The following is a 13,617-nucleotide window of genomic DNA, read 5'->3' on the forward strand; positions in this document are numbered from 1 at the left end:
AAAGAACAATATAAAAAAAGGATATTCTCTTGTTTCTTTGGCACTTGCTAGCCAAATTACTCTGTCCTCTGGGGTAGCGGCGGAGTTAATTTGTATGGCATTGCAGTACATCAAAATGGCACCGTCCATGAGGATGAATGCACTGGAGATAATTAACTCTGGCGTGTCCTTAGCAGACAGCATCATTAGGCTTGCAAGTGCCAAAGAAAGCAGAGGACGAAGAAGAGGTTCTGAGGCCTGAGTCTGACCCTAGGCCAAGTCCCTCCTGGCTGAGGCCCTGGCATCGGGCATAGGTCCAGGCTTAGGCCCTGGCATTGGGGACTGGACTCCGGGTTGGAACATGGTGTCAAGATGGGTCTGGGCCCAGGCAATGACATCAGTACCCAGCCTCTGGGCCGAGGCCCCAGCATCAGACCTGGCCTCCAGGTCAGGCTCTGTATCAGGCCTGGTTCTGGGCCAAGGTCCCAGCTTCAGGACTCGGCCTCAGGACTGGGTCATAGCATCTAGCCTGAGTCAGGGCCCAGCCTAGGCCGAGGCCCTAGCATCAGAATCTGTCCTCTGGTTCAGGTTGTGGTGTCAGGCCTGGTTCTATGCCAAGGCCCTGATATTGAGACCTGGCCTCTGGGTCAGGCTGAAGCCTTGGCCTTGAGTAGGCCAAGGTTGCAGTGACTTACTGACTAAAAACCTTCTGAAAATGAACTGAAAACAAAAACAATGTTTTTTCTCCTGCACATCCCTAGCATGCACATGTGCACCTGTATATCAAAGAGTTTGCACATGTAGGCACTTTTAGCCTATTTGATTTCAATGCACACATATACGTGCCTATGTTATAATGGTTGTGGCTATTGTATTACTTACACATATATATGTTTCATAATATCAAATAGGCTGAAAGCGCCTACATGTGAGCCTTATTTGATATATATGTGCATGCAAATAATAAAATTATTCCTTACCTGCTAATTTTTGTTCCTGTAGTACCACGGATCAGTCCAGACTGTGGGTTATGTCCCCCTTCCAGCAGGTGGAGTCAGAGCAAAACTTGAAGGCTGGCCTCTTATAAACTGGAGCGCCCTCTCTGTCCCTTCAATATTAAGAATATCAAAGAAAGAGAAAACATTTGGATGGATCAAGGAATCGGTATAAAATACTCAACGTATGAACCGCAACAACATTTTGGAAGAAACATGCCAACAGGCAAAAAACTTGCAACATGAACCAACTGGTAAGAACAGTAATAACAGCAGAGAGCAGATAGGAAAGCAGATGCTGGTAAGGAGAGCCTCTATCCCAAACCCATGATGCTGAGGGTGGGAGTCTAGACTGATCCATGGTACTACAGGAACGAAAATTAGCAGGTAAGGAATAATTTTCTTTTCCCTGTACGTACCCGGATCAGTCCAGACAGTAGGATGTACCAAAGCTTCCCTACATAGGGTGGGCCCTGGATAGCTGGGCTGGAAGGACCTGGTCGCCAAAGGAGCCAAACCCAGGAGGTTGCAGATTCAAGCGATAGTGTTGTGCAAAGGTATACAACGATTTCCATGTAGCAGCTCTACATAGCTCCTGCGGTGAGACAGATCGACTCTCAGCCCAGGAGGTTGCTTGAGCATGGAGAGAATGAGCCTTGATGCCATCTGGAGGGCGACGGCCAACACCAATGTATGCTGAGGCAATGGCATCCTTCTACCAGCACGCGATCGTGGTTTTGGATGCCTGGCAGCCGTGCCTGGGTCCACCCCAGAGAACAAACAGGTGGTCCAATAAGTGAAACTCATTGGTGTCCTCCAGATAATAAATAAGAACCCACTTAACATCCAGTCTCCGAAGTTCCAGCCGATCCTTGGCGGTGAAGGAAGGAAGTTCCACCGACTGATTAGGATGAAAAGGCGAAACCACCTTAGGCAAGAAGGAGGGCACTGTGGACAGGGACACCCCGGAGTCCATAAAATGGAGAAAAGGCTCTCTGCAGGATAGAGCTTGCAACTCTGAGATCTAGTGCGCAGAACAAATGGACACAAGGAAGGCTGCCTTGAGGGTGAGCTCCTTGAGAGAAGTGCTCTGCAAAGGCTCAAATGGCGGGCTGGTGAGCACCCGAAGGACCTAGTTGAGACTCCACAAATGACAGAGGAGGTGAATTGGTGGTCTGACATGCTTTACTCCTTTCACGAATCGGATGAGCAGAAAGAGGAGCTGCCTCCTGATGATGAACCAGAGCCCCAAGTGCTGCAACCTGAACCCGCAGGGAATTGTATGCCAAGCCCTTGTCCAGGCCACGCTGTAGGAAAGACAAAACATGTGCAATGGAAACCCGTTGTGGAGAGATGTCCATGGAAGTGCACCAAGCCTCAAACACTTTCCAGATCCGGACATAGGAAATGGAGGTGGATGTCTTTCACGCCTTGAAGAGCGTGGTGATGACTGCTTCTGGATAGCCACGTCTCCTCAACCTCTGCCATTCAAAAGCTATGCCGCAAGACAGAAGTGATCTGCCTGGTCTAAAAATACTGGCCCTTGGTGCAGAAGGTTTGGGAGTTGTCCGAGGTGGAGAGGACCATCGACCGCTAGGTTGACTTGGTCTGCAAACCATGGTCTTGCAGTTCACCTGCAAAAGTCACACATTCAGCACTTTCTAAGACCAACAGTAATTCTTATAATTTATTTTGCAGTTTCAAATGTCTGTCTTTGATGAGTTGATAGCCACTGACTTAAACGTCTGACAGCTTCCCAGCCTTTGGCTAATTAACAGTTCAGCTTGTGATAGCTATCTTACCTACATCTTGCCCTATGAAAACTGGTCTTTCCCCTCTTCCTTATCTCGCAGAACAGATAAGGAACAGGAAACTTAAGATAAAAACAATAAAGGTAAAAGGTTATCTGGACAGAGGAAACTAGGACTTTTGCTAGAAGTCAGTAGAATTAAGAGAGAAATGTGAGAAAAACAAGATTACATGATCTACCAAAAAGAAATTATTAACTACTAATGTCTACATAAAAAAAGGAATATACAAAAATTAGGACAAAAGAAAATCTAGGCGTGCCTTTAAATGACAACTGCACACAAAGTGTGATGATAGAATGCCTTCATATAAAGCAAATATGATATTTTCTGTTTTATTCTCCATACTTTTTGGATTATTCCTAACACTCTATTTGCTTTTTTGATTGCCACCACACACTGAGCTGAGGGTTTCAACATATTGACTATAAGGAGTCCAAGGTTTTTTACTGGGTATTGATTCCAAATACAGAATCCAGAACCATGTACTGTAGTTTGGATTATTTTCCCTCTGTTCACCACTTGCCATTTTTAAGAACATAAGAACATGCCATGTTGGGTCAGACCAAGGGTCCATCAAGCCCAGCATCCTGTTTCCAACAGTGGCCAATCCAGGCCATCAGAACCTGGCAAGTACCCAAATACTGAGGAGCAGATTTTCAAAGGCTTTGCGCGTAATCTGAGAAAATCTGCCTCTACGCGCGCTGAGCCTATTTTGCATAGGCTTGGCGGCACGCGCAAGCCTGGGACGTGCATATTTCCCGGGGCTTTGAAAAAGGGGCGGGAAGGGGGCGGGGTCGTGGGCATGGCGCCAATCTGGGGGCTGTCTGGGGATGGTCCGGCGGCGGGACCTAGGCCTCCGGCACAGCGGCTGTGCCATGGGATGGCACACCCGGTGCGCGCAAGATACGCCTGACAGAGGCAGGCGTAAAAAGTTTAACAAAGTAGGGGGAGGATTTAGGTAGGGCTGGGGAGTGGGTTAGATAGGGAAAGGAAGGGGAAGGTGGGGGGGGAGCGGAAGAAAAGTTCCCTCCGATTTCGGAGCGGCCTTGGAGGAAATGGGGAAAGCCAACGGGCCTCCCCAGGGCTCAGCACGCGCAAGGTGTACAAGTGTGCAATACCTTGCACGCACCGACCCTGGATTTTATAACATGCATGCGGGAGCATGTGCATGTTATAAAATCGGGTGTACATTTGTGCATGCCAGGTAGCGCGCACAAATGTACCCCACACGTGCTTCTCTTAAAATCTACCCCTATATCATCAGACTCACCTTTATCTACATGTTTATTCACACCTTCAAAAAATTATAAAAGATTGGTAAGACAAGATTTCCCCTTGCTAAAATAATGTTGACTCTTTTCCATTAAGCCTTATCTATCTATGGGCCTCATTTTCTAAAGTATCGCAGGCCTGTGATACATTAGAAAATTGTGCTAATGGGGGACAGAGGGTCAAGCGGGGGGGCGGTCCTGCGCTAGTCGGCAGCGACCGCACCGCCATGGTGCGATCGCTGCCGGTTTCGCACCCAATAGTGCCACCATAGAAGGTGTAGCTATTGGGCGCAAAATAGGACGCAAAAAGGCATCGACCTTTTCGCCTTACGCGGTGTCTTCGTGGAGTCGGCCCCGGTGATGCCCCGACTCCTCCTCTTCCGGGGCCGATTCCACCCCGATTTAGGTAGCGCAGGCGTGCGCTACCTTCGCAGGCTATTACAGGCTAGCGCAAGCCTGAGATAGCCTTGGTAAATAAGGCCCTATATGACTAGTGATTTTGTTTTTAAGAATGGCTTCTATCATTTTGCCTGACATTGGTGTCAGGCTCACCAATCTATACTTTCCCAGATCACCCTAGATCCCTTTTGATAAATCAGCATTACATTGGCCACTTTCCAGTCTTCTGGGATCAAAGTTACAGATTACTAGTAACAGGTTAGCAATTTCATGTTTTGGCTCTTTTAGAACTCTGAGGTGGATGTCATTTGGTCCCGATGATTTATTACACTTTAGTTTGTGAGTCTGATCTATTACATCTTCCATTTTCACAGATATTTGTTTTGATGGCCGTTTCTAATGTGAAAGATATTTTCTTGAGACACCCGGATGATATAGTGCATTATGTTTAATAAGAGAAGATTTTGACATAGAGAGGAGGAGTGAATAATTTTGAAATATTGATAGAGAATTTTTGTTAAAAATATATATATATGTGAATTGTTTTTAAATTTTGAAACATAATTTATGTGTTTTGATTTTTATGGTATGAATGAGGTATGAATGAGACAACTGAAATAATGCTATTTGTGTAAAATGATGCTGCTCTTTCAATAAAATGTGTATTAATTTTGTATTTGTATGTATATTTCCCATTAGTTAGATGTTTATGTTTGAATAATAACCATTTAGGTTTTTAAGTTATCCAAACATGTGTAGCAGGATAACTTGCTACTTACCCAGATAACTTCAAAAGATATCTGACTAAGTAGCACTTTTCCTAAAAATAAGAAAAGAAAATTTAAAGGAATCTATGGCCTGATTTCCTCTCTCCCCCCACATAATAATACAGATTCCCAATTGGGACTTGGATCCACCCAATCAGAGCTCATAAATTTAAAAATGTTTGGATTGCAGCAGTTTTTCATCCCACCTTCCCTCTCCTTATAAACCTTTTCCTTAGAGCATCTGAGGCCATACCCTCCTATCCCATTCCCCTGCAATATAATTTAGCATCTCTCTGCACCCATACCCCTGACCTTTCCCCCAATTGCTGAGGCCTAAATTCCCTGCCAGGAGCGGGGTTTACACCTATGCACTCCTGGTGTAGCACAACACATCTTCTGTCAAGCTGTACTGGAATCGTAAACTACACTCAGTAGCAGTTGTGCATTGAATGAATAGAATATTTTTTACAATCTGTTTAAAATGTGTTATTTAATAATTTCATGGGGTTTCCCCTAGTCTTTGTATTTTTTGAAAGAATAAATAACTGGTTCACATTCACCCATTTTATTCTACTCATGTCTTTATAGATCTCTATCAAATCCCACTAAGCTGTCTCTTCTCCCAGGCTAGGATGAGAGAACATTGTAGAAATCTCATTTTTGTGAGATTTTCCTCAACCAAATGACATCAAATGTTCACTGAGGTGTACTGTGCTGTTCATACGTCTCACTCTGCTTGAAAAACTGGTCCCAGAAACCTAAACCACCACAAAAACCTTACCTTGAGCTATTAGCTGGCCCTCCAATAGTGATATAAATAGTTGAATACTATGAAGCAGGGATGTACATCATTTTTATAATGAATTAAAATATTGTACGATATTTCTTAATTAATAATAGATCAGTAAAATCGATAAATGATCCCATTTTCCCGGAATCTTTGTGAAAAATCTTTTTTCGGCTTAGCGTGCACTGACAAAAAAAAGTTAATTTTTGTTACTTTTTGTTAGTTTTTGTTAGTGCACGCTAACTCCCGTTAGCTCGCACTAAGCTGAAAAACAATTTTTTACTAAAAAAAAAAAAATGCTGATCCACGAGAAAATGAGATTTTCCCACGGCCACACGAACCCGAAAGCACAAACAATCGGGTACCCGATGCACATCCCTACTATGAAGGCCTTATAAAGAGTCAGTCTCTCTCTCTCTCTCTCACCCGAACTACTTCACAAAAACTGTAACACACCCTGTGAAACACTACCTATACAAAGCAGTAATTTAAAAATATAGGCATGACACTTTTTCTTATCATGAGTGTTATCCATGCAAAATTAAAGTATTTTGATGAATGTCACAGTATGTCTTAAAATACATTTTACTTTTGTTTCCCATCTAGACCTCTGAAACATTTATTTCCTACCATGCTAAGCATCCCATAGAAATACTAGCATATGATCTGTTTATGATTTTGCTACCTGACAGGGTCATTTATCAAAATGCATCATGATGATAACATTTAAATGAGGGAAAGGTGAGGAGTTAGGATGGGGTTTGGGCGAGGTTTAAAAATGTGGGGCCCGGTTGCGCTGAGGGTGATAATGTTTAACACAATATCACTGGCAGTAGCACTGGAAATAACCACACCTTTTCCAGGGGTGCTATGGAGGTGATAGTATGCAGTGCAGCTGAAACTAGAGATGTGAATTGGAACCGGAATCGGTTTGGATTCCGGTTTCGATTCACATGTGGGGGGTTTTTCATCGGGCCCGATTGTGGTTTTGTTTATCGGTTGCGCCGGGCCATCCAGTGCTCCTACCATGTGACAGGAGCTGGCCAATGGCACGGACACCCTGTCACATGGTAAGGGCAAAGGGCCATCGGTGCCATTTTGATTAGTGGCAGCCAACGGCCCGGGAGCAGGAGATCACTCCCGGGACCCCCATTGGACCACCAGGTACCTGTAAAATGTTTTTTGGGGGGTCGGGAGGGTGGGGGAAGCAAAGGGATTAATTTTAAAGGGTTGGGGTGGGTTTAGGGTTATTTTTGTGTGCCGTTTTTCCCGCCCCCCAAAAAAAAAGAAACGATAATAGAACCCCCACAAACAATATCGTGGGGTTTTCCTATCGTTTCGGGGGAACCCCCGATTTCAGATGATTTTGAAAATATCGATGATATTTCAGTCGTCCGAAGCCCGATTCACATCCCTAGCTGAAACCACAGCAGGCAAAACTGCACCACTGTGATGCAGCTGGCTGCATACTATTGCCCCTCACCCCTTTTATTTTTGCTGTGAATTAGGAGAAAAGTGAAAAAATAGAGCAGACTTGAAAAAGGTAAAATATACAAATCAAATCAAGACATAATAATTTAAAGCAGAGAGACAATATTGTAGAGAATTGTTATTTTCCAAAGAGTAGCTAAATATATTATAAATTAAAAACAGAGTAAAGTTTCTAAATAATCTTTATTAAAATTCAATTTCATTAGTATTAAATGACTTTTAAGTTAATGATTTTTAAATTGAATTCAATAGAGCCAATAAAACAATAAAAAGGTGATTTGCATCTACTTACAGTGCTGAAAATACTATTTAATACATACTCTTCAGTTCATTAAAAAGCTCCCATCTCATTAATTCAGGAAGATCTGTTAAGAATGAGTTCAATTTAATCTGCAGTTCCAAATTAACATCAATGTCAAGATAATGGCATCACCAAACATTGCTGCTTTTTTATTTTAGAAAATATATTAACCAAATTTAGTAGATTAATAATTATTTGTAATATATTGATCAGTATATGTTCACTTCCTGAAAATCCCTTTCTTGCCATTCAAAAATGAAGGTGCTAAATCAACCAAAAATAAGCCTAATTGTATAAAGCATTCATTCTTTACAATGGAAAATACATAAGGTCTGTAAAATGAGAATAAGTGCAGGCAAGCAAGCTGCTTCATTAACAAGATGAAGAGAATACGTATTGACTATTGAGATGCTTATTTACAATAAGAATGTTCAATGAAAATTTCTTGTATGAATTGGTTGCATCTACCAATAAAAAATCAAATAATCTTGCAAATTCAGAGTGAATGAACATACGCTGTACAAAATGCCATCTTGCTTTTAAAAAAGTCACATGACTGTGGAGATGCTGTAATCTATTTTTCAATGAAAATAGTCAATTAAAATTTACTTTATGAATTGTGAAAAACTGAAAAATATCTGATCCAATAGTGATATTATGACCATTCGATGATCTAAACTTGACAGCCTGAATGAGGCTGTCTTTATCTTCATTATGAATTTGATGTCACCCTTGGGTTTTTTTAGAAATTGTGTATTTCCCCTGAAGAAGCTATGGGCCAGATATTCAAACCTATGCGCGGGCGTAGATTTGTGCGTGCAACCCGGTGCGCACAAATCTACACTAGATTTTATAACATGCGTGCAAAGTCGCGCGCATGTTATAAAATCTGGGGTCGGTGCGTGCAAGGGGGTGCACACTTGTGCACCTTGCATACACCAAACCCTAGGGGAGCCCTGATGGCTTTCCCCATTCCCTCCGAGGCTGCTACAAAATTGGAGTGGCCTCAGAGGAAACTTTCCTTCTGCTCCCCTCACCTTCCCCTCCCTTCCCCTATCTAACCCACTCCCCAGCCCTACCTAATTCCCCCTGACATTTATTTTCGAATTTACGCCTGCCTCTGGGCAGGCGTAACTTGCGCGTGCCGGCTGGCTGCCAGCGTGCGAACCTCCAGCATGGCCACAGTGTCAGAGGCCTCGGTCCCACCCCCGGACCAGCACCCCGCCCCCTTACCACTCCTTTTTCAAATCCCCGGGACATATGCGCCTCCCGGGGCTTGCGTGCGCTGCCGAGCCTATGCAAAATAGGCTCGGCATGCTCAGGGGCAGGTTTTCAGTGTTACTCATGTAAGTTACATGCACAACCCTTAGAAAATCTACCCCTCTGTATTTTAGCTACATATATTGAGGTTTGGCTGAGTATGCTTGTAGGTGAATTCTGTTTAAAAAAAATGAGATTTTATAATAATTTTTGTATTGGATGGATTTTTATATTTTACTTTTTGTACTTTAAAGTAGATTACATTCAGGTACAGTAGGAATTCCCTTATCCCAACAAGACATACAATCTAACAGGGTCATTTATCAAGTTGCATTAAGACATTTCCACATGCATTATGGTTTTTTTTTGCATGCATTAAGCACCATGGTGCAATGCAAATTTTTAAAAGGAGAGAAATTGGGGAGTAGTCGGGGCAGGATTTCCATAAAAGTAGGCTGGCTTCACAAAACCATAACACATAATTTTAACGCTGAACATAACTACATTTTTTTCAATTGCATTAAGCTGTGTGACGTGCCCATAATGCACTTTGGGGCGGATTTTACAACCCCGCCTATGCAAAATAGGCGCCGCCGGGGCACGCAGAGCCCCGGGATGCGCGTAAGTCCCGGGGCTTCCTGTCGGGGGCGTGTCGGGGGCATGTCGGGGGGCGTGGCAGGATGACACGGCGTTTAGGGGGCGGGGAGCGGCGGCGAAGGGGGCAGCAAAGGGGGCGTGGTTTTGGCCCGGGGGTGTTCCAGGGGCATGGCCGCGGCCTCCGGAACAGCCCCCGGGATCGGACCACGGAGCGGGGCAGCCGGCCGACGCGCGCAAAGTTACGCCTGCTTTCAGCAGGCGTAACTTTGCCGACAAAGGTAAGGGGGGGTTTAGATAGGGCCGGGGGGGTGGGTTAGGTAGGGGAAGGGAGGGGAAGGTGCGGGGAGGGTGAAGGAAAGTTCCCTCCGAGGCCGCTCTGAAATCGGAGCGGCCTCGGAGGGAACAGGCAGCGCGCGCTGGGCTCGGCGCGCACAGGTTGCACAAATGTGCACCCCCTTGCGCACGCCGACCCTGGATTTTATAAGATATGCGCGGCTATGCGTGTATCTTATAAAATCCAGCGTACTTTTGTTCGCACCTGCTGCGCGAACAAAAGTACGAACTCGCGCAAGTATTTAAAATCTGCCCCTTTGTGATTTTTGCAGAAATTCTGTTTGGGGCATTTTTAGGCTGGGGAAGTGCCTGTGGGGGGAGGGAGAAAGAGAGAGAGAGAGCACTCCTCTGGGGGTGGCACCATAGTAAGCAGCTATTTATGCTATTATAGGAGGCCTACCTAGTAACAGGCGAGGTGTATGTAGTAGTGTAGGGGTTAGGGGCACTTTTACATGCAGAGTGAGACGTACGAATAGAACAGTGCACTCTTGTGAAGATGTAATGTCCTTCGGAGTGAAGAAACTCACACATTGATGAGATTTGTACAATGTTCTCTCAACCTAGCTTGATGCTTCCCAGGTAGAGAATCCATCAAGCTAGGTTGAGAGAACATTCTACAAATATCAATGTGTGAGTTTCTTCACTCCGAAGTACATTACATCTTCACAAGAGTGCACTGTTCTATTTGTACATCTCACTCTGCATGTAAAAGTGTCCCCTATCCCCTACACTACTACCTAAACCTCACCTCGAGTTACTAGGTGGGCCTCCTATAGTAGCATAAATAATTAACTACTAGGAGGGTGTTGTAGATAGTCTCTCTCTATCTAATTCTCTCTCTCTCTCATACAAAGTGAGACCCTGAAGGTAGGGAAATGCTTCTATGTTTAATGCACTTTGTGGTAATACCTGTAATATGATAATGCACATTGTAATAAATATGCTATTACCATACACAACATACCCCTTTTTCTATGACATATTTAGTGAAGTTTGATAAATCTAGTCCTAAGTGTGTTCCTAAGGAAATGGAAGTTAAAGTGACTTGCCCAAGGTCACAAGGTATGATAGTGGGACTTGAACCCTGTCCTCCAGCCCACTGCTCTAACACTAGGTTACTCCACTAGTCTTTGAATTGGTATATATTAATTAATATATTTTTTTAAATTGATGTGTAGAATGATATAACAGGTAGTAAAGCCAATTATTTTGTGAGATTTAATGCATACCAGCTTCACCATGGCTTGTTTCAATTCAATTTATCATTAAATACAGTTTCTAGCTTGGATAGCTCCCCAACATCCTCGTAGGTAAACACAAAATCAAAGAATTAATTTAGTCTTTCCACTATGGCCTTACCTTCTCTAAGTTTACCTTTAACCCATTCATCTCTAAGTTTACCTTTAACCCATTGATCATCTAACAGTCCAAATATTTACCTCAGAGACTTGGTAGTGTGGTAATAATGGGAGACTTCAATTAACTCTATACAAAAGACGTCGCAATCTACAAATTTTTCATTTTTCTGTGCAATAGATTATTTAAGGCGATGGACCATCATACCACCCTGGGTTGGTTAGGCAGTAAGCCAAGCTTTCAACCACAACGGGTCATGTTTAATCATCGGTCCGTTACAGTCTTTAATTCCTCAAAATGCTACTTTATTATTAAATCAATTTTTCTTTCTTGCTGCTTTTAAATCAATTTTTTCTTTTTTTCTTTTGCTTGCGCAAGCATCTTTAATATCGGAAGTTCATCCACTTAAAGAAATTCCTGAACAACCTTGATCTGCAAAGCGCGGTAGCGCTATAGATGAAATCGGAAGCGCGGAGGCGCTCAGCACAAGTAAGCAAACATCATCTCTTGGAAGCACGGTGGCGCTCAGCACAAGTAAGGCAAACACCATCCTTTATTAACTTTAACACCGTCATAATTAAAAATATTTTTTACAACATAAAAAATTGAAAAAAAAGAAAAAAAGAAAAAATTGATTTAAAAGCAGCAAGAAAGAAAAATTGATTTAATAATAAAGTAGCATTTTGAGGAATTAAAGACTGTAACGGACTGATGATTAAACATGACCCATTTTGGTTGAAAGCTTGGCTTACTGCCTAACCAACCCAGGGTGGTATGATGGTCCATCGCCTTAAATAATCTATTGCACAGAAAAATGAAAAATTTGTAGCTTGCAACGTCTTTTGTATAGAGATAAGTGGAGCTCGTTGCATTTTTGCAATTAACTGTTCCTTTATAGTAGACTTCAATTAACCCAATATTGACTGGGTAAATGTATCATCGGACATGCTAGAGAGATAAAGTTCTTGGATGGAATAAATGATAGCTTTATGGAGCAATTGGTTCAGGAACTGATGAGACAGGGGGCAATTTTAGATCTAATTCTCAGTGGAGCACAGGATTTGGTGAGAAAGGTAATGGTGGTGGGACCGCTTGGCAATAGTGATCATAATATGATCAAATTTGAATTAATGACTGGAAGGAGGACAGTAAGCAAATCCACGGCTCTCGTGCTAAACTTTCAAAAGGGAAACATTGATAAAATGAGAAAAATTGTTAGAAAAAACCTGAAAGGAGCAGCTACAAAAGTAAAAAGTGTGCAAGAGGCATGGTCATTGTTAAAAAATACCATCCTAGAAGCACAGTCCAGATGTATTTCATACATTAAGAAAGGTGGAAAGCAGGCAAAACAATTATTCACATGGTTAAAAGGGGAGGTGAAAGAAGCTATTTTAGCCAAAAGATCTTCATCCAAAAATTGGAAGAAGGATCTAACAGAAGAAAATAGGATAATGCATGAACGTTGGCAAGTTAAATGTAAGACATTGATAAGACAGGCTAAGAGAGAATTTGAAAAGAAGTTGGCCGAAGAGACAAAAACTCACAGTAAAAACTTTTTAAAATATATCCAAAGCAGAAAGCCTGTGAGGGAGTCAGTTGGACCTTTAGATGATCGAGGAGTTAAACGGGCACTTAGAGAAGATAAGGCCATCGTGGAAAGATTAAATGATTTCTTTGCTTCGGTGTTTACTGAAGAGAATGTTGGGGAGGTACCTGTACTGGAGAAGGTTTTCATGGGTAATGATTCAGATGGACTGAACCAAATCACAGTGAACCTAGAAGATGTGGTAGACCTGATTGACAAACTGAAGAGTAGTAAATCACCTGGACCAGATGGTATATACCCCAGAGTTCTGAAGGAACCCAAAAATGAAATTTCAGACCTATTAGTAAAAATTTGTAACCTATCATTAAAATCATCCATTGTACCTGAAGACTGGAGGATAGCAAATGTAACCCCAATATTTAAAAAGGGATTCAGGGGCGATCCGGGAAACTACAGACTGGTTAGCCTGACTTCAGTGCCAGGAAAAATAGTGGAAAATGTTCTAAACACCAAAATCACAGAACATATAGAAAGACATGGTTTAATGGAACAAAGTCAGCATGGCTTTACCCAAGGCAAGTCTTGCCTCACAAATCTGCTTCACATTTTTGAAGAAGTTAATAAACATGTGGATAAAGGTGAACCGGTAGATGTAGTGTACTTGGATTTTCAGAAGGCATTTGACAAAGTTCCTCATGAGGGGCTTCTAGGAAAAGTAAAAAGT

The sequence above is a fragment of the Rhinatrema bivittatum genome, chromosome 3 (genome assembly GCF_901001135.1).
Source record: "Rhinatrema bivittatum chromosome 3, aRhiBiv1.1, whole genome shotgun sequence".
Lineage (NCBI taxonomy): Eukaryota > Metazoa > Chordata > Amphibia > Gymnophiona > Rhinatrematidae > Rhinatrema > Rhinatrema bivittatum.